Here is a 22,384-nt window from a genome sequence, read left to right as displayed (position 1 = left end):
GCTAGGCAGGTTTTTTAAATGTGTTTTTCCTTATTAATACATTTTGCATTTGGCCATATTTTTGGATTGCCCAGCCACATCCTTGACCATGGTGTCACATTTCCTGATCACACCTTCTTGACCACACCCCTTATGGAGCCATGTGTTTCCTTTGTTTTCATCTGTGAAATATTGCAGGCATAGGTCCAGCTACACGCTGCATATTTAACACAACATGTCATTTATCCCTTAGTCTGCAGGCCTGTTTACACTAGAGATGGGCATGAAGTAAAAACAAACTGCAAAATCCACCACAGATCACTAATTCATTGATTCATAGTAATCCACATCAATGCCCCATCAACAAACACAAATCAATGATTTTTTAGAGATTTTTGATTTGTTGATTCATTTGGCTATAAAATGCCCCCCCCCCGGCACCTAGAGACACCAAACTTGCATGGAAGCTTCCTCTGGCACTCCCCTACAATCCCTCTGAGTATCTGCCTCCAGAGATTCGCACGGCTCCCTCGCTGGGTACTTTTAAGAAACAACTGAAAACATAGATGTTCAGGCAGGCCTTCCCTCCTAGTTAATCCCTGACCTTTTCCCTTTCCTTCTTTATTATGTCTTCTATCCCCATCTTATCGTAATTCCTTTTTTATTTATATATTGTTCTTGTATATTTTTTCCCTTTGTGTGTTGTAAGCCGCCTAGAGTGGTCAATATGACCAGATAGGCAGGGTATAAATGGAATAAATAAATAAATAAATAAATAAATAAATAAATAAATAAATAAATAAATAAATAGTGAAAATTGGGTACTTTCCTGGGGACCCACTTTATGGGTGGATGACTCAGATGTCTAAAACCCAATATTCGCCAAACCTGGAGATATTTTAGAGGAGAGTCAGGGAAGTGTCTTTGTGATTTCAGTGTCTTTAGGTTGCTGGGCGGAACTTTCCGTGGGTGTATAACTCAGATGTCCAAAATCGAAACTTCACCATACTTGTCCAGATGTGTAGAGGAGAGTAAGAGGAAGCTTCTCTGTGATTTTTCTGTCTCTAGGTGCATGGAGGACATATTATAGGGTTTAAAAGGCAAGAACAAAATTGACAAATCAATTGTCATCAGAAAAAAATCATAGATTCCTTATTCATGATTCAACCTTGATGAATTACAAATCACCATTTTTCCAGTTCATGCCCATCTTTAGTTTATATACTGTATTCTAGCAATTAAAAGTAAGATAAAGGGAAGACTGGAGTCATGCGTGTTAGGCCCAATTCTGCAGTCTTAGCCATAAGAAACCAAAGAAGGAGAGGCCATCTGCAAATACAAGACTGTTGTCTGCACATCACATTCCATCACCAAGAGTATCCTGATGTGGAATTCTGATTTATTTATTTATTTTATGTATTTGTTTTATTTATAGATTGCCTTTCTCCTGATAAGGTGACCCAAGCCAGGTGTGAAAAACCTGGTCATGCAGGGTTTCCACACTGTACAAGGGGAGCATATTCACTTCAATACAGCTGGCTCCCCTCCCTTCAAAGCCTGCACAGCAAGAATGTGCACCAGACAGGGGGCATCAAGGTTAGGACATGTCACATGACTGTGCCCATTTCTGTCTCTCACTTGATAATTGCACAAGGAAAAATACTTGAATGAGACTTAGGTTGCTGTTACTTTTACAAGTTCCTCAGTCATAAAACCAGAATGTCTAGAAATCTATTGAACTCACAGCTTGCCAAGTTCACCTATGGCTTCAGCAGCTGGTTATTGCTGTGTCAATGAAATGTGATCGGAACAGATCATAACTACCACTTTGAAATTTCACAATTGTCTTCCTTTGACCAGGTTTGTGATTGACTTTAGAACACTGCAACTTAGTCCAGCAACAGCAGTAGTGTACAATATACATGTGAATAATTTATTTGAGTAGTTTTTAAAACAGAAGTAATAGACCTTCCAGAAATCCATATATTGTGCTTTGTTTTGCTGCTGCTTCCTTTTTTTTACTACCCTTCATTTTTTTCCTCATCCATACCTGACTTCCAGCCTCCAGTTCCTCAGCTTTTCTCCACTCCCCTCACACCCCTTCCTTCACTTGCCATGTAGTATCCCACTCCCTTAGATGCCTTCATTTCATATTCTCAGTTTCTATATTGGAATGCCAGACCCTCTCCCCTTCTTTTTCTATTATAGAATGGAGCTATAATGGTAAGCTTACAAAAGTTTCGGATCAGGATGTTCCCACTGTGGGCATTACTGCCTGTAGGAGGTGCTGTTCTGCTAAACTCTTTCCCAGTACATACTGATACAGAAGATAAACTTCAGGAGGGTCAGAAAAGTACCCGGATTCATTTAAAAAGGGTGCAAAGCACATTAAGAAAAGCAACATTCTGGATGTCAGGACATTTTTTAATCTGGGCTGCTCTTTAAGGTAGAAGAGATGCTGTGCCTGAAAAACCCTTGTGGTGAAATGATGCAAATCCTTCTTTATGGTGCAAATCCTTTGTCAACTGCCATCATAATATATTCACAATGCTGGTTAGCAGTGCAACAGAAAAATATCTGCATAGTGGATTTCATGGGTGCAATAACAATTAGTTTTAAGTGAACTCTTGCTGAAATCCTGTTGCAGAAAATTATACCACATAACACTGATGACATCATCATTTGTGACAATTTTTCTAAAATGAAAAAAATTTGCTCCCTCCACCCCACCCCAAGGTCCTGAAGTTCTCGTGAGAGCTTTCTAATTTTAGGATGATTTTCCTTGAGTTGGGGATGTTCTAAAATTAAAGACTCCTGCCCTAGGTCCTGTGCCACCCTCCTCCAGTGGATTCCCCACTTAAAATGGGATTCCACCGGAGCCTCAGGACCTTCAGGGGGAATTGGAAAATTTTTATTTTTGAAAAATTGCCACAGATGACGACATCATCAGCTTTATGCAGCGTAACTGTATGAACAGAATTTCAGCCAACAAGACTGTAGTTTCCACATCAAATTGTGTCTGAATAGATGCCTGTGTGAAGTTATCTGCTGGAAGAACAAATATTAATTGGATCTTTTGAATTCTTTGGCTTTCCAGGGTGATTGTGTTAACAATCGATTAGGATAGAACTGTGTTTCTTTCAATGGGTTTGGCTAATATTTAACATGAAAAAAAATCTGAGACTGCTCATATATTTAAAATTCTACCAACATCTGGAGATGCTGCTGGGCAAGAGACAAGAGAACTGAGGCTGCAGTCCTGTTATTTACCTGCAAGCAAGAACTGAACGTAGAGGAACGTAAGTAACCATACAGAAGCGAACATGCTGGCGTTCACCAAAATGTTTAGGACTGGTAAATAAACAGATCTGACAACATGAGCCTTGACCTTATGAGACTAAATTATATTCTCCTCATCAACTGTTTAAAAATGTTTCCCTACATCTATTATCCAATGCTATATTTAGATACAGAGATATATTTTAACTCTCACAATGGTCTGCAGTGGACAAGCTGAGCACCTTTATCCCCGAAGCTGAGAACATAACAGAACCAAACCTGAAATGTTTCTCTTTAACTCAGACAAGTTTAGGATGAGGATTTAAGTTATCAGAGCTTCAAAACTGGAATGAGACAAAGCTAGGCTGCAGTGCTTCATATTGTATGAAACAGTAAGAGAACTACTGTACATCATGGCTAACATATGTAAAAGTAGCCAGGCTTTTTAAAAAGTTATTTTAAAGCTCTTTTCAGATTATGTCAAATAACCTAACTGGGCAATGTGCAGACAAAGGTGAAATTTTTAAAAAAAATTACTTTGAGGAAAATCCGTTGTTCACGCTTCCTGCTTCAGATAAAGAAGAATGTTATTTTAGCTTAACCAGAGTTTTGCCATCTAAATGAAAGTGTATTTTGGTGTCTTATTTGCCCAATGATTTTATAATTGATCCGCCTTGTTGGCCTTTCTTGTCAATCCATCCCTCCACTTCTATTGTGAATCAGACCTTTGTGTGATACAGGTAGTGCCCTGCATGTTTGATCTTTGACCTCAACTTACAGGCTGTTTTATGTAGAAAAGCCCCATGATTATTGCCTTCACTTTCTTTAACCTACTTTTTCACCTTGAAGTGTAAAAGGTCACAGCTAGGGCCTGGCTCTTATTACAGTCCTTAAGATGAAGCATATTCTATGAAAAGCACTCTGTTTTTATTTCTTGAGAATTACTGGCTTTCATGCCTTTGAATCTGATGAAGATAATTACTGTTTTGTTTTTCTTGGGGGGGGGGCTGATATTTGATTCTCTTGAGTGGAATAGATTACCTGTCTAATAGGGAGCTTTAATTGGTAGTTGCAGGGCCAATGTGCACACTCCACACTAAACTGTTTTATTATTTTAAAACTACCATATTACCATGCAGGATAAGCTGTAGTTAACCCTTAATAGAAGCTGTGAATCATAATGAGATTTTCGCCCTCTTTTGACACAGTTAATCAGGAAGTTTATACCTATCTGGGTGTGAACAATCAATATTACAACTGCATGAAAGAAAGAATGGAATGAAGCTTTATCAAAATATATGTATTCTTTATTTCCAGTGGTTGATCACACCAACCACAATCCTATGAAGGTATAGCTTTTGAAGTCACTGTGTTTTTTTTTCCAGGAAGTGAGATCAGATTCTGACAAATGACTCTTAGCTCATCAAGATGATCCCAGAACCCATTAAAGCTCAAAGCAGGGACTAGACAAGTTTGGGGAAAAAACACATCTAGTATTGGATTAATTGGATCAAATCCTGGGAAGCTTGCAAGAATTCAAACGGAGTCCTCGTACTTTATAAAGTACTCGCTGCCCGTTGTGACAGTTTCCATTAGATCTTACTTTATGAGCTTCTTTTTGGAAGAAAAAGTGCCTCTTTTTTTTCTTTTTTGTATTAAGTATGTGGAGCAAAAAGTCCTTCCGAAGGGCAAAACATCCATACAGATATTCAGAGTGGTAAGGATGTGTGAATGAAGCTTTTAAACAGGGGTATTCCAAGGCGGGGGAGAGAGGATTTCTCCCAAAGTAATAAATGTCAAGAAACATAACATCTATATGGGGAGATATATATATATATATATATATATATATATATATATATATATATATATATATATATATATATATATATATATATATATATATATATATATATATATATATATATATATATATATATATATATATATATAACTTGGGTGTTCTAATAAGCATGATATTACTTAAACAAATACACCATTTAATACACAAAATTATTTACTCTAACAGTGCCATTAGCTATCATGAGACACCATAATAAGTGGCTTCATCTTTGTTATGACATGATCTTTCCTACTGTTTATTGACCTTTCAATACAAGGGGGAGGGAACATTCCCAACCCCCAGCCCCCCAAACCTTTAAGCAGCTACTGTAAAGCTGTGGTTTTCTTCTCAGCTGGAATCTTTAGAAACCCTTCGAGCTAAATACCTTGGTGTACTACTTAAACACCAACAACAGCCTTATGGGGCCATACCCAACCTTAAACACATCTCCTTTTTTTCCCTGCCTGTTGAGAATATTACGTTCTGTAAGCTAACCCTGGGCTCACATTAAATATACTAACCTCATTGAAGCTCACTGAATTGAACTGAGTTCCTTTTTGTTTTATTCTCTCTTTACTTCACCCCCAACTGAGACTGGGCAGCCTTTCTTCCACTGGAGCGTGCTTTAAAGTAGCCCAAAGAAGAGAATAAGAGGTAGATTGGGGGGGGGGGGGCAAAAAGAAGAACGATGGGGGGGAAGGTGCTGCTTAGACCCATAATTAGTCTTGATCCTTAGAGTCTAAAATATTTTAACGCCAGGTTTCTGATTGCAGTGCAGCAAAGTGGATTTGGGAATGCAGAAAAGTAATTAGGTCTGTGCATTGAAGTGTGGAGAGCATTTAAAAGTGAATGGGTGGTTACTACATTCTTGGCAGGCTGTTTTTTATCTTTTCATGCTCTGCTGTTGTTAGAGGTGATGGGTTTATTGCAGTTTTAGCACTTTGGAGGTGGCAGTGTTTTTCTTAACCAAGCCTTTCACTTCCCTGTCTCTTCAGATGAATACTTGTGACAGAATGGAAATTGGAAAAAAAATGCTAAAAAGAAAAAATCTTTAAAAGCCAGGAATCCTTGCACCACCACCCCACCCAAAAATAATCATAATAATTTGGTGAAGGAGAACAAGGCCGTATAAGCCTTAGCCTTGAAGCAGGCCACAGACAAAGAAACTGCCTTTAATTAATGACTCACTATGTATAGAACCGACCAGAGACAATGGTCACCCTAAGGAGAAGAAAAAGAAAACATTTGTTCTCTTGGAGGGTATGTTCACATGAGGGGGAGGGATCCACCAAGCGTTGCCATCTTACAATCCTTGTTCCCTTCAGCAAGGCTTACATGACAACCTGCTGAGGTTGTGCGGCGGTTGTGCTTTGCAGATTGTGCCCACTGTCGTCTGCAGAAAACATCCCATGTACGTAAAGACTATATGGAGGTGTACCGCACCTTGCAGTAATTTGTAGATTATTGCCACTTCAACATAACCACTGCAGATTTTTCACACAAAAATCTCTCAGCAGGAGCCCACCATTCTTTATATTCTCAAAACCCGGCTGCCTCGTTCATTTGCTACTCAGAATCTCGTCGGCACTGACCTGAATGTCACAGAAATTTCCTGCTTAAAAAAGGAAAAGACGTGGGGAGAGAATGAGATAGAAAACCTGTGCATTTCACAGTTCTCCCTATGGGGAGATGGGGAGACATTTTGCAGTTCTCTTTGACAGTGCTTGTAATTATAGGCCACTATATTAAAAGAGCAGTGGTAGAAAGACAGGGAATTAGGAAGCGAGAGAAAAATGCAGGAGAGCCACTTATTAACTTTGAGGAATTGCCTTTTTAAAAAGGCAAAAGAGATCTATTGAACTCCACGTAGAGAGTGAACAATAGACACCTGAGGTGTAATCCACTGGGACGTTCTCCTGAGAAAGCCCCATTACAATCAATGAAAACTACACAAGAGCACGTAATTCATTTCCATGGGCTTGGGAACTTCCAGGTGGATTGCAACACAGTAAATAACCCCATGGCACTTATAGCTTCTATCTTCTGCAAGTCTAGCCAATGAGAAAGAAAAATCACCCTTCTCCTTAATAAACAGCATAATGATTTTCTTGAACAGGATTTCTCCAATTCATTTGAGGATCATGTTTGCAGCTCTTTAAAACTGACTGATGAAAAATAGTTTCATTTCATATTGGAAGAACAGATATATTTTACTCTATAATCGAAGATTAGCTAACACGTTGTTTGTGTTTTAGATTTCATATAGTCTAGAACATTTTCCTCTATTTTGTCTGGTGTTCAGGAGATGTTAGAGAAGTATCTTTACCTTTATGTACTCTGTCAAGCTAATATGTAGGCTAAAACATGCCACCTGAAGTTAGCACACAATTAAGACTTCTACTCTTTACTAAGATGGTAGAGGAAAGAGCTTCTTTGAAAAAGTAAGCGCTCCTTGTTGTGTGCTGTCAAGTCACTTCCTCTTAAGCTACCTCATGGTTAATTTCAATCCAATCACATATTCACCAGCTGTGCTTATTTAATAGGTACTATGGCAATTTCCCTGCCACAGGTCCCAATTGCATTTAATACTCCAGTGATACCTTTGTGTTGGCAACAGACCAATGTTGGAAGTGAATACAAGAACATTTTTTTTCATATATGAATGTTAAGAATCCACAAACTTTGGCCCCAGTCCAACTCTAGCTAGAGAGAAGTAATCGAGTGTAACAAGACACATCAAAAGGCACATCCAGCCCATTCAGTGTATATTTACATTTTCATGTGCAGCATAGCCCTAAAGACACTTCTGTGTGATGGCTTCTCAGATTAAATCAGGTCATGCATAGTGTGCATACCAGTGAAAAATGTACAAATGTGTACAATCTAATTACTCTACATTTCTAACTAGCAGGACCAAGTATATTTGGAATATCTCTAAATCTGATGTAAATTATTATTAATTCCTTTTTCCAAAAAGAAAACTATAGCTAAGCTATTATTTTAAATTAATAATGGCTAATTTCACTTCCTTTGCACTGTGACTATAAACCTCTAATTCTTTTTAGAATGACACATCCACAGAATCACTAAAGGCAGGAGGAGTGATATCACGGTCTCAAAAACTGGTTCATGCTCTGCTTTGTGTTGCCACATTCAGATTTTTTTAAAAAGAAGCAGCTAACAATATATTTGAGAAAGAATAGTTACTTTTAAAAACTTACAGCGAAAATAACGACTTCGGGGCTTGGAGCTATAACTGTGACAAATTACTTTTTAAAATTAATTTTCCAAGCTCTATCCAAAGAAAGCAAGTTTTTCACTCCACTTGGAATCTCCTGTATTCTGATGAGTTATTATCTGAAGCAGAAAAGGAAGGTATACTTACTTGTCCTTATCAGCTCTTGGAAGATATATAACAGGCAGTGCAAAGATAACAATGGAATATAAAAGCAAATATATAGAGATGTGTGGTAAGAAGGATAATGGCATATATTGTGGAAAAACTGATGAGAAGCTATCTGTTTATACACAGTGGATATTGGAACCGAGGCTGACTGCTGGATACATGAGTAGTTAGTTTCTGAAATGGCTGGGTGAGAAGGGCTCCCCCCCCCCCAATCACTGGCAGCAACCAGGGTAGAGTAACTGAGATCATTCTTTTGAATTGAGTTCCCACACAGTTCGCTTGCCTAGCATGAAGGGTGGACATTATCTACAACCCTATTTTGACCTTAGTGACCTTTGTGCTGGTCTAAGCCCAATATTTAAATAGTGAGGGTTACTAAAGAGTGGAATGCCCAGACAAAGAAAAGGGAGCCTGCAAACAGATGGATGGTAAGATACACTTGCAAATATTTGGAAATAGTGCTCCCAGGAGCAAAAGGACAAACTAATAAAGATTGCGCTGTTTGAAGCTATCCTCTTCTTCCGCTGAGAGTATCCCACAGCAGAGCAACAGTTTAAATGGTTTCAAGATTATAGGGAAAGAATCCTCTGTTTTGTTATGTCCTTTTTTGCCCCATTTCTATATTGTCGCAACTAAGATGCCATCACATAATGATCCCACATATAAGAAGCTTATGAGTAGTAGATCAGCTATTCCTGTAAGGTCTTGTCCATGCTAACAAGAAAAACTTGTGCTCCCAGAGGTTCTGATGTACCGGCAAGTAGTAAGTGTTGTATCAGTGCTGGCTCACTGCCATGGTGATAACCTGGCCATTACCTTACTTTTTGTGGGGGCCAAGGGAGCATGTTGTTCTGGTCTCTACATGGTCTTTGGGCCAATTGCATTTTCTGCACCAACATTTCAAAAGCAGAGATGTCTTCTGTAACTTCCAATAACCTTTTACAGGGCTTCACAAAAGCCTCAGTGGGTACAAAATGGTGGAGGCCACCTCCCATTAAATGCCAGAAGTAGGACCGTTGGAAGCCTTTGTTTTAGCAGATAAACTGGATACTGGTACACTTCTAGGCTCAATTCAGGGTGTCATCCCTTCCTCCCTCTCGTTCATCAAGCCACCATAGTTATCTTCTTTCATCAGTTTGGACTTGTTGCACTTACCATTGGTTTGTGTTATATAAAATGCAGCTTTTAGGCATCATGCTACCTTGGAGATAACCACTGCTCCAGAAGCGCATAGTCCCCTGGGCCACTCAAGTTATTTTGACACTTGAGGCAAAAACCACACAAGTTTGACACCCCTGTCCTCACAGTGAAAGTACAAGAATAACTTGTATAATTGAGGTGCCTGTTTCACTCTGCCAACTTTAATGTGAAAATCTCCATTAAAAGATGCGGCAATTAAATCTGTGTTCCAGGGTTGTACAATGTCCTTCTTCTGGAACTGAGGAATTGTTCCTTCCGAAACCTTCTCTGTTTTTTCCTTAGGACTTTGAGATTACTCTGTTGAGGGACATTTTGAGCTGGCAGTTGTTACATTTATTTATTTATTTATTTATTTACAATATTTGTATCCTGCCTTTCTCCTTAAAAAGGAGCTTATAAAAATTGAACAAAGTATTTAAGCTAACAAGAGTGACTGTACAATACTAAAAGGATCAAATAAATACAATCCTTTAAAAAATAAGCAACATCCAAACACATTTAATGCAGTAAAGTATTTATTCATTCATTCATTCAATTTATACCCCGTTCATCTAGACTGAAGTCTGCTCTGGGCAGCTAACAACAATACATAAAAGTAAAAGCAATTTAAAATAAAAACAATGGTATTAATATAATTTAAGACAGTAAAGAATAGATTAGGTGATGACAGGAGGGAAGGCCTGCCTAAAGAGCCAGATCTTAAGTTTGCTCTTAAAATCACTCAGCGAAGGAGCCAGGCAGATTTCTGCGGGTAAACTGTTCCAGAGGCGAGGGTCCACTGCTGAGAAGGCCTGATTTCTTCTTCCTTCTCTCCAGGCCTCCCTCAGCTGCCCATCCTGGCTAGAACAAGTGATTCGGGTAGATTTAGGTGGAAGGAGACGTTCTGCTAGATATCGAGGTCCTAAACCATTTAGGGCTTTATATGTTATAATTAACAGCTCAAAATCAATCCAGTGAGAAGTCTGGTTGCTGCATTCTGCACCATTTGAAGCTTCTGCATCAATGTCAAAGCTAGCCCCATGTAGAGCGCATTACAGTAGTCTAATCTTGAGATTATAAGTGGTGAGCACCCTAACATCAAGATAGGGATGCAGCTGGTCAATCCACCAGAGATGGAAATAGGCAGAGCAGACCACAGACGCTACCTGGGTTTCTGTGGTGAGCACCGGATCCACATGGCCCCCAAACTGCTAACCTCACTCTTCACAGTGAGAGTCACTCCCCCAAAAGAGAGGGAGTTTTCCAAACGACCGATGAGGGGTCACCCACCCTCAGGACCTCCATCTTGTCTGGATTCAGCCTCATTCCATTCTCCTGCATCCATTGCAATACAGCCTGCAAGCAGCACTGAAGGGACAGAATGACACCCACTGTTGTAGGGAATTAGGAGATGCAGAACTGGGTATCATCAGCAAAGCCCCACACTCCCTGATGACCCCACCCAGTGGCCTCATGTAGATATTAAACAGTATTGGGGAGATAATCAAGCCCTGCGGAACCCCACAATTGAGACTCCACTGGGCCGATACACTCTCCCCAATCTGTACTCTCCAAGGATGGTCCTTCAAGAAGGATCGGAGCCAGGCAAGCACCAGACCACCGATTTCCAACTTGGACATCCTCCCCAGAAAGATACCATGGCCAATGGTATTGAAGGCTGAGATATCAAGGAAGACCAACAGAGATGTTTTGCTCCTGTCGGCCTCCCTCCACAGGTCTTCAAACAGAGCAACCCAAGTCATTTCTGTGCCATGGGGTTGCCAATGGAAAGTGTACAACAGTCTATTTTTAAAAAATCACTCAGGCAGCCAGTCACTGAGGGAAAGCTTGCCTGAAAAGAAAGGTCTTTGCCTGCTTGGGAAAGGACTGTAAAGGCGGGACCAGTCTAGCCTCCTGTGGAAGGGAGTTCCAGAGTCTGGGAGCAGTGACAGAGAAGGCCCTCTCTCATGTATACACCAGATGCATCTGTGAAAGCAGTGGGACTGACATCTTGATGATTTAAACAATTGAGGCTCATAAAGGGAGATGTCCTTGAGATGGCTTGGGACCAAGCCATTTAAGGCTTTATAAGTTAGAACCAGCACTTTGAATTGTGCCCAGAAATGGATCATCAGCCAGTGGTGCTGCTGTAACAGGGATTTGCAGTGATCCCTGTGACCAGCCCCAGTAAGCAGTCTGACTGCTTTGTTTTGGGCCTGCTGAAGTTTCCTGACACTTTCCATTGGCAGACCCATGTCGGATGTGTTACACTAATAAAGCCAGGATATAATTAAGGCATGTGTCACCATGGCCAGAAACGACCTATCCAGGAACAGGTGGTTTTAACTGCAAATGCACTTCTGGCCACCACCAATTTATTTATTTATTTATTTGATTTTTTACCCCATCCCTCTAGACAACGTCTACTCGGGGCAGTTTACATGAATTAAAACAGATCAAGAAAACATATCTAAAAATACAATTATTACAATTAGTTCTAAACAACACATTTCCAAGATGGCAAGACTCAAGAAGAGGAGAAAAGTTTTTTAACTTAATTGACTGGAGGGAAGGGCTGTTTAAATAACCAAGTTTTTAACTGGCTTTTGAAAATGCCCAGCGAGGGTGCCAGCCGAATTTCAGTAGGGAGAGTGTTCCACAGCTGAGGGGCCACTGCCAAGAAGGCCCAGTTTCTTGTTTTTTCCTCCTGGGCCTCCCTTGGCGTCAGGCCCCTCAGCCGTCCCTGCTGGCTGTGTCGGGTGATTCAGGTAGATCTGGGTGGGAGAAGACGATCTGCCAAATATTGAGGAAAACCTATGTCACATGTTCTGTCACACAAATATATTCAGCAAGCTCTCTGTTGCATGCCTGTTTTTGCTCTGGTGGTGAGACCGGTCATATGGCCCATCCTGTGATAGCATCTGCCAGAGCAGGGTGCAGGGTGACACTTAAACAATTGCACTCCCACTCCATGTTTCTGCAATAGGATACTGGCCTAAGGTCCCAATTCTCTTTTATATTTTTTTATTTATTGTTGGTGGTTTATTCTACTATAAGATGCTTTGAACACATGCTGGGGAAGCAGCATACAAATAACTGTCACCATTCAGTAAATGATTTAAGGGATGAGCCTGGAATTATCAGTTGGATTTAAGATAACATGCTGACAAGTTGTTTCCATAACAAACATTTCTTCCCCTCCAGTGAAGCAGTATTCAAGTAATAATACACCCCATTGTAAGACCTAGAGCTATGCAATGCTGATAGTGGTGGACTAGGACTTGAGGGACCTGGGTTCAAATCCATGTTAGTCCATGGAAACTCAAGGAGGGAAGGGGGGGCATTGGTAAAGCCATACCTTAAGCATCTCACATACCTTGAAAACCCACATAAAGGTTGTTATAAATCATAAGCAGCTTGTTATCACATCAAAAGTCTATCTCTAGACATGCTTTTTCCATGCAGGATCCATGCAGATGAATTAAAAGGATGAGTTAGCATTCTTTGTCAAAAGAACTTTATTACAGTTTCATCTGACATGTAGACTTCCTTCCACCATGAGAATAAGAATCTTGCAATCATTATCCACAATACTTATAAGGATTAATTTACACACACACTACACACAAAAGACAAGCTAATGACACCCATCAATCACAGTGACAGATAATCTCTCCTCCTTATCACAACAATACACCCACAACAACACACTAATCACCCATCCCCTGAATAGGACAAAAGCCTATCTCACAGCCATAAATACTCCACTCCCAAGCAAACTACACCAGAGCACAGTTCTCTGAAGATGCCAGCCACAGAGACTGGCGAAACGTTAGGAAGAACAACTTTCAGAACATGGCCAAAGAGCCCGAAAAATCAACAACAACGATTAATTTATTATTTGTACATACTTTTCCTGACATTAAACGTACATAGTGTCCAAAAATTTACTACCTGGGCAAAATATCATGGCCCACCAGTTAGTTGGAACAGAGCTTGGCTGCAACTAACGGTAACAAAGGCATAACTAACATTATGACTGTAACGTAACAAGAGACAACTTCACTGTTTTGCTACAGTTTCAGCTCCTTTTATACTTAAAGGGAGTAGCTGGCCTCAAGAGCCAGTGTTGTTAATGGACAGAGTGTCAGACAAGGAGTCAAGAGACCTGGGTTCAAATCCCTCCTTGGCCATGGAAACTCACAGAGAGGAAGTGGCAAAATAACACCACTCCATAAATATTTCCTATTCCTTGAAAACAACTATTAGGGCAACTATAAGTGTAATGGTTCAGTAGAAAAGGCACCAGGACCCAGTCCAGAGCAAGACCACAGGAACAAGTTAGAAACAACTCTACAGCCCAAGCAGAGACCAACCAACTAGGGGTTTGAGTCCAAACAGCAGCCAAGTAGAAGAATGATAAAAATCATGGTCAGACAATCCAGGAGTCAAAATCAGGGGAAACAGTATCCAGGCAGCAGGGTCCAGGGACCACAAGGAGAGGCAAAGCAGGTACAATTGGGTAAGCAGACATGGTAGGAACCACTGAGCAAAGCAGGAACAAGGAAGGAGACAAGGCAGGAGTAACACCACAGCACAGCCAGAGACCTTTGTTGCTGAGATGAAGGTAGGGAAAAGTCTGTAGGGAAAGCCTGTTCTCATATAGCCCAGTCCTCAGCTTCCACAGGTGGCACTTCTGAGGAGCTGGGCAACAGCTGCAGGGAAAGGGCCCAGTCCTTCAATCTTCTAGAGCAGTGGGCCCCAACCTTGGGCCTCCAGATGTTCTTGGACTTCAACCCCCAGAAATCCTGGCCAGCAGAGGTGATGGTGAAGGCTTCTGGGAGTTGTAGTTCAAGAACATCTGGAGGCCCAAGGTTGGAGACCACTGTTCTAGAGCAGTTCTCCCCAGAGGGGTGGGGCTGATCCTGTATGCACTAAGGTTGCATGGTTCTGGCATGGCCCCAGTCCTGACAATAAGGGGGCAGCAGCACAGGCATTTAGCCCACTATTTGGTTCACTGTGGGGACAGGCTGGTTTGCTTCTTAAAATGGCAATCAGACAATGTGTTTTCTGGAATGAACTAGCCTGCCCCGAGAGAAGTCCTACCCACACCTTTCTTCCCCTGTCAGGGGCTACTTTTTTGGTGGGGGTAGGTTTACTTTGTTTTGGTTTATTTCCAGCTCATGCAATCACTGGTTATGAACCAAAAGCAAGCCTTCCACTGTCAATTTGCCAGCAGTCTGAAGTGGCTTAAAAAGAGAGCCACTTCAAGATATTAGCAAATTAAATATTTCTTCACCTCTGCGAAGGAGCCAAGGATGTGGGAAATGAATTTTGTTAAATGTATAATAAATGAATTTTGTTAAATGTATAATAAAATAATAAAAGACAAATTGAAAACTTTTTCCCAGAAGTGACAGGAGTCAGGAGGCAATGAGGTCATTTTATTTATAATTCCTGTTATGTATTCTTTGTGTAATTTTTTTTTTCTGTTGGAAGGACAACAAACAGAACAATTCTATACATCTCTGCTCAAAAACAAATCCTGTTGAGTTGAATGAGGCAGGTAAATAGATGCAAAACTGCAACCCTGGAAGAAGTGATATGTAATAATTAAGCAATTATTTCCCCATTGTGACAGATCCGTACATGAGCAGATTTTGGATCCTATGTCCTAGTTTAGCATTCAGTTCTGCAGTTTTTTCTTTAGTGCATGTTTTGGTAACCATTTATATTTGAGCATACTAAGTTATTACAAGGAAATAAAACTCTTTTAATCAGAAAAAATGGGAATAGTGACTCATACACTCAAAGTAATCATTTGTTTCTATATATCACAGAATGTGTGCCGTAATTCCTACTAAAACACATGTGTACATAAAGCCAGCTGGTCCAGAATATGGACCAGTTTTAAATGGTTGATTATTCCTGTTTACAGGAATTGTCTGAATTGAGACATCTGCTAAAAAGCAATGACATTAAATAAATTATAAACAAAAAAAATAGAAGTAGTGTAAATTTTAATTGGAGACCTGCAAGAAGATTGTATTCTGGATTTTCCCCCCAACATGCTTCAATAATAAAATGGATCAAGGGTTTCTCTTTAAGCTATAAGCTGTTAAATATTTTTTATGAAACAGAGACCTCCTTTACAGCATAAAAGATTCTCTACAAATCATTTTCACCTTATAACAATGGTAGAAATGCCACTGGTTCTAAAAATATCATGGGATACATAAATGGCTCGTACATAGGAAGAATCAGAGCAATAACAGGAGGCAACCGAAATATTTTCCTGGGGCATACAGAGCTGAGGGACACCAAACAAATATATGCAATTTGCATCTATTGTCCCAAGCATGTCAGATAGAAAAGTTGCATTTCTATCACCCTATTAAGTTGTTTCCTACCTAGAAAAGTTCACCATGCTGAAAGAGGAGCAGCTAGCCCTCCCCCTCGCTGTCATTATTTTCTACACATGGAGGATAATCTCTGCAGCGGGATGTTTCACCTTGCATGTAGGGTTTACATGTGAGCAAAGTCCCTGATTTTTCCAGGTCTTTGCTTGTGTGTTTGACCTGCACATGAAGAGGAATGTCTCTTCTGTAGACATGCATATAGGAAGCAATGATGGAGAGGGAAGGGACTAACTAGTCATTCCCCTGGAAGTATGCTGAATCCATCTGTGTAAGGAATGACTGCACATGGCAGATAAATTCAAATTGAATCAAGTGTTGCAAGATTCAACACTTGAGAAGAAGCTTTCCATTTAAAAAAAACATTTTAAGTGACATAGTGCATCAGTGCTCCCTTAAAGGGCTTTAAAAATATTTGCTCCTTCTCTCTCACACACTTCATGAGCAAGCTGGATGAAGCTTTTGATTTCTCAAGATCATGGACAGATATGCCATGTATTTTATTTGCATGCACTGTATATGGTTTATTTTTCTTTTATTATTTGATTTATTTGTATTATTATTAACTGTATTCAATTTATGTTTATTTACTTTATGTATATCATTTTTGTGCACTGTCTTACTGTATATGGTTAATGTTCTTTTTTTTTATTTGACTTAGTTGTATTAAGTAAATTTTCTTTTAATTTTCTTTTCTCCTTTTCCCCTCCTTTCCTGCTTCTCTCCCCCCCTTTCTTTTTCCCTCCCCTCCTTTCCCCTCTGACATGGAATGGACGGCCTGCCCTCCCAGCGAGAGACCCCAAAACATTTCTGTGGTCAGGGGTAGAGGGCGTTATGGCGTTGGCACGGTCCCCACTCATGCAAGAAGAACGATGAACAGATGTCTGAAGGCTGTACATTGTTCTGAGACCGTGACCAGCCCCCAGTATCGAGGCAGCCAGACCAGTCAGCCTTCCACCCTACGCCTGGTGTTGTTGAATGCCAGGTCTGTATCCAATAAGGCCCAGGTAATCTACGACCTTATCCTGGAGGAGGATGCAGACCTGGCTTGCATAACCGAAACATGGATTGGCGGAGAGGGGGGTCCCCCTCTGGCACTCATCTGCCCACCCGGTTATGCTGTCCAACACCAGGGTAGACTGGAGGGCCGGGGGGGGGAGTAGCCATTGTCCACAAATCCAACTTGGAGGTCACTAGGCGCTCCTCAGTGGTAAAGCCGGATCTTGAGGCCCTCCACGTGTCGATTGGGGCCAGGGATGGTATTGGGATCTTGCTGGGTTACCGAGCTCCCCGCGACCCAGCCATTTCCTTACCGGAGCTGGTGGACTTTGTCTCCGCGGCACTGCTGAGTTCCCCGAACCTATTGGTTTTGGGGGATTTCAACGTGCATGTGGGGGCAGAGACCTCCGGGCCAGCTCTTGAGTTCTTGGAGACCATGGCCTTCTTGAACATGTTCCAACATGTTAACGGCCCCACCCACGTGGGTGGCCACACACTTGACTTGGTTTTTTCCACTAATGGGAGCGAGAGTGGTCCGATGGTGACTGACCTTGAGTCGGTACCCTTGTCATGGTCGGACCACCACCTAATAAAGTGTACCATTAAAATGGCTCTCCCCCCCTGCAGGGAGCAGGGATCTATTGTTATGGTCCGCCCTCGAAGGCTACTGGATCCGGTTGGATTCCAGGATGCCATGAGAGGTGTTACGGCTGACCTGGCTGGCGCTCCTGTCGAGGCTCTGGTGGATGGCTGGTTTGCTGCCGCGACTAGGGCTGTTGACATGATCGCACCTAAACGCCCTCTCCGTTGCAGAGACCGCCCGGCACCCTGGTTTAATCGGGACCTCCGGGCGAGGAAGCGGGTCAGGAGACGGCTAGAGCGCAAATGGAGAAAGGTCCCAACGGATTTCAATAGGATAGCTGTCAGGGTCGCTACTAACCTTTATCTTGCTAAGGTAAAGGCTGCTAGTAGATCATACCTCGCTAACCGGATAAGCGAGGCGTCCAACCAGCAGGCGGAGTTATTCCGTATAGTACGCGACCTATCCGGAATTGGTCCGGGCGATGGGCCTCCCCCTAGTTTTTCGCCGGACCAATTTGCAGCATTTTTTAAATCAAAAGTGGAGGCCATCCGCCGGGACCTCTCTCCTTTTTTGAGCACAGTGAGTCGAGCTGAGATGTCCAGCGCTCCGTCTTGCCCGGTGATCCTGGACACCTTTCAGCCTGTTACGCCTGACACTGTCTCCAGGGCGCTTGACCGCTGTCATGCCACCACCTCCTCTTTGGACCCTTGCCCGGCCTGGCTAATCAAAGCAGCCAGGCCGCTAACAACGGAGTGGGCCACGGCTATAATAAATGGGTCTCTCCTTTAGGGCAGATTTCCATCTGCCCTGAAGGACACACTCATTAGGCCCATCAGGAAGAAACCTAGTTTGGCGGCGGACGAAATTGGCAACTACAGGCCCGTCGCCAATGTTTCCTTCCTTAGCAAGGTAGTCGAGAGGGTGGTGGCCGACCAGCTTCAGGCGCTCTTGGAAGAAACAGATGCCCTGGATCCATTCCAGTCGGGCTTCAGGCCGCGCCACGGCACAGAAACGGCTTTGGTCGCCCTGTGTGATGACCTACTGAGGGAGGCCGATAGGGGCAAAGTGTCCCTGTTGGTCCTCCTCGACATCTCAGCGGCCTTTGATACCATTGACCACGGTATCCTCCTGGGGAGGCTCTCCGAGTTGGGAATAGGTGGCCTGGCATTGTCCTGGCTCCGTTCCTTCTTGGAGGACCGTCCCCAGAGAGTTCAGCTTGGGGAGAGGGTCTCGGCCCCGTGGAGCCTCAATTGTGGGGTTCCACAGGGGTCGATTATCTCCCCAATGCTATTTAACATCTATATGAGGCCGCTGGGTGGGGTCATCAGGGGGTGTGGTGCTTCGTGTCACCAGTATGCGGACGACACGCAGCTCTACATCTCCTTTTTGCCAACCGCAGGAGAAGCCGTCCTGTGCCTCCAGCGCTGCCTGGGGACTATACTGGAATGGATGCAGGAGAACGGGCTTAGGCTGAACCCGGACAAGACGGAAGTACTGAGGGTGGGCCCTCCCACAGTTGGGGATTTGGGAAACTCCCTCTCTTTTGGGGGGGTGACTCTCCCTGCAAAGGATGGTGTACGCAGCTTGGGGATCCATCTGGACCCGGTGCTCTCCATGGAGTCCCAGGTGGCGTCCGTGGTCCGCACCGCCTTTTTTCACCTCAGGCGGATAGCCCAGCTGCGGCCCTACCTGGATGTGGGGGCGCTCACCATCTTAGTACACGCGCTCGTAATCTCAAGATTAGACCACTGTAATGCGCTCTACGTGGGGCTTCCTTTGAGGTTGCTGCGGAAATTACAGGTGGTGCAGAATGCGGCGGCCAGATTACTCAGTGGAGTGAAAAAATTCCAACATATTTCGCCCACTCTGGCCGCATTGCATTGGCTGCCCATCAGGTTCCGCATCGACTTCAAAGTGTTAACGCTTACGTATAAAGCCCTAAACGGTTTAGGGCCTTGATACCTGGCGGAACGCCTACTCCCACCAAGTTCTACCCGGGTCACACGGGCGAGCCAGGAGGTGAGGCTGAGGAGCTTAACGCCGAGGGAGGCCCGAAAAGAGAAAACAAGAAATAGGGCCTTCTCGGCGGTGGCTCCTTGCCTTTGGAATAACTTACCTCCTGGCATTCGCGGAGCTCCCTCGCTGGGCACCTTTAAGAACTTATTAAAGACTTGGATGTTTCGGCAGGCCTTCTCTCCAGATTACTTTTGATTTTTTCTCTCCTTTATTGTTTCCCTACTTTTAACTGTTGTTGTAATTATGCTGTTTTATGTTATTGTATTTTATCTTTGTTGTTGGCCGCCTAGAGTAGTCCACCACGACTAGATAGGCGGGATATAAATTAAATTATTATTATTATTATTATTATTATTATTATTATTATTATTATTATTATTATTATTATTATTATTATTATTATTATTATTATTATTATTATTATTATTATTATTATTATTATTATTATTATTAATAATAATAATAATAATAATAATAATAATAATAATAATAATAATAATAATAATAATAATAATAATAATAATAATAATAATAATAATAATAATAATAATAATAATAATAATAATAATAATAATAATAATAATAATAATAATATCTTAAGCCACCCGCTTTGGTTCAATCCCAGTGGGAAGTGAACCAATGTGGAGTGATCCTACCCAACCCCCACAAAACAAAATCAAAAACACCCAGTAATTCTTGACATGGACTACATGGATCAGGAATAGGCTGGTTCACAATAGACTACACATCATGTGGTTGCCAGAAAAAGGAGCAAACCAGACCAAATCATAGGACAAATCCCTATCCTGTCACATCCTCAGTCAGCTAGCTAGTTAGTTAACCCACCAATCTGACCAAAACCCTTGCAGTTGCATATTGTAATCTAAAAATCATCATCTGTTTAAAATCCAGTACAAATAATCCACAAAAGTCAAATCCAGCTAAACTCGGAAAAGTTAATGCTCTAAAGAGCATCTTCAACATGTTGCCCAAAAAGATGAAAACTGTTAAATCCCATAGTGGAGTTCCCTACTGCTGAGAATACCCCAGATCCTGTGCCTACCATGCCTCTGATAATGGCAAGGGTATACAAAGGAAAGGGGAGGGTAAGGAGTCAAGGCATCTGCACAGAAACAGGAAAAGGGATTTCCAGTTACACAAGATACACATTATTAAGGCAACAAGTTTCAAATGAAATCTTTCTCAAGGGCGTCTAAAGCACAATATTCTGTGACGTGTTGTCCAGACACTCTTGCGAAAGAGCATACGTAATATTTATTTATCTCTCTTTCTTTTGGTACTCACAACAGAGCCTATTTTGATACAAGAATACAGGATGGGCAATCACAGGGAAGCACTCCTTCAGATAGCAATTTATTTTCCTTATTTATCACATTTATAGTCCACCTTTGTACCAAAAAATGCTATTCTAGGTTGCAAACCACTGTAACATTCCAATACAGGACAAATATATTTAAAACATAAAACTGCTTAAGACAGATATGAAAACACACCAATGAAAATAAACAAGATCCCTTTCAATTAAAACTAGGTACATGTGTCAACTTTGGACAAATGTCTCAAAACAGACCAATTCGGGGATATCTGTGTGACTCCAGAGTGAATGAAGGGCAAAGCAAAGAACCACTGGTTGCCCACAAGCCTAAACCAACACCCACCACAGATCCTTCATGTTTCCTTTTTGGAAATAAACCATGAAATGTCTTAATTTTGTACTTGAAACAGCTCTGGTCTGCACACATAACCTACTGTTAGCAGGCCTGCCAATGAAATGAAATAACGGAAATCCTAAGAGCAGCCATAGCAGCTAAATGCATCCTCCTGGAGGTCCTCTACAACACTGCACATTGAACACTGGACGGGAGAGCTCATGGACTTGGCCACAGATGAAAAAACTAGCATACAACAGGAGGGAGGCAAGCAAAATCAAAAATCAAAACATATACACCACTTTCCTGAAGTTTTCCGATGATTGACCTGTGAAATTGTTGAAGCTGCTAGACTAATGTTACCTTCCTGGTTTCACTCCATTTCATTCTCTACCTCTACCCTGTCCTACTAGGTCCTTGAAGTTGATGGCATGGCATAGTAGCCCCACCCTTCTTCAGCCTTGTCACCCACCACATGTAGAAGGGTAACGAAACCAGGGGTGGAGCAACAAAGCTGGAACTCTCCTCTCTGGGTGAACATTTTACATATTTTTCAGCAGCTGAATAGGGCTAATGGCGGCAGAGAAGAAAAAATTCTTCGCTACTATGACAATAGACTAAGCCTTATGTTCAGATCCACTTTGCGTTTTCTGCCACGATCAGTTTTATTACTGTCCAGCTCATTTCATCACTCACATTTCCCTAGAAAACTAGGAAACATGATGAGCAGTATGGTAGGGTGGGAGCAATTGTGTGAACTGTCTGTGACATTGCCCTGTTTTAGAGGTCAACCAGGGCTTGGCCAGCAACATCTGCCAAGGTAACAGGAGAAATCCCCAAAAATGTTTACTTTACTTACTTTACTTTATTTAGACTTATACCCCGCCCCTCTAGACAAAGTCTACTCTGGGCAGCTTACATGAGTGATAAAATATAATAGAATAACATACATAATAATACATTATAAAAAACCTACTAACTGATACATATATACATTATCAAGACGGGATAAAT

The 22,384-nt window shown here is 41.8% G+C and overlaps 2 long non-coding RNA genes across 2 annotated transcripts in view; both read left to right on the top strand.

Annotated features, from left to right (window-relative positions):
• Positions 1–22,384, top strand: part of LOC144587038 (uncharacterized) — a 169,679-nt gene that overhangs the window by 115,993 nt on the left and 31,302 nt on the right. The gene's annotated exons all lie outside the window — the stretch shown is intronic.
• On the top strand, positions 1,394–13,377 carry LOC144587039 (uncharacterized). The gene is made up of 2 exons (XR_013542188.1): positions 1,394–1,575; positions 3,077–13,377. It is a non-coding gene; the product is annotated as an uncharacterized LOC144587039 (long non-coding RNA).

The sequence above is a fragment of the Pogona vitticeps genome, chromosome 2 (assembly GCF_051106095.1).
Source record: "Pogona vitticeps strain Pit_001003342236 chromosome 2, PviZW2.1, whole genome shotgun sequence".
NCBI lineage: Eukaryota > Metazoa > Chordata > Lepidosauria > Squamata > Agamidae > Pogona > Pogona vitticeps.
Note: the sequence above shows the minus strand (reverse complement) of the source record. Positions and strands in the feature narration are given on the sequence as shown.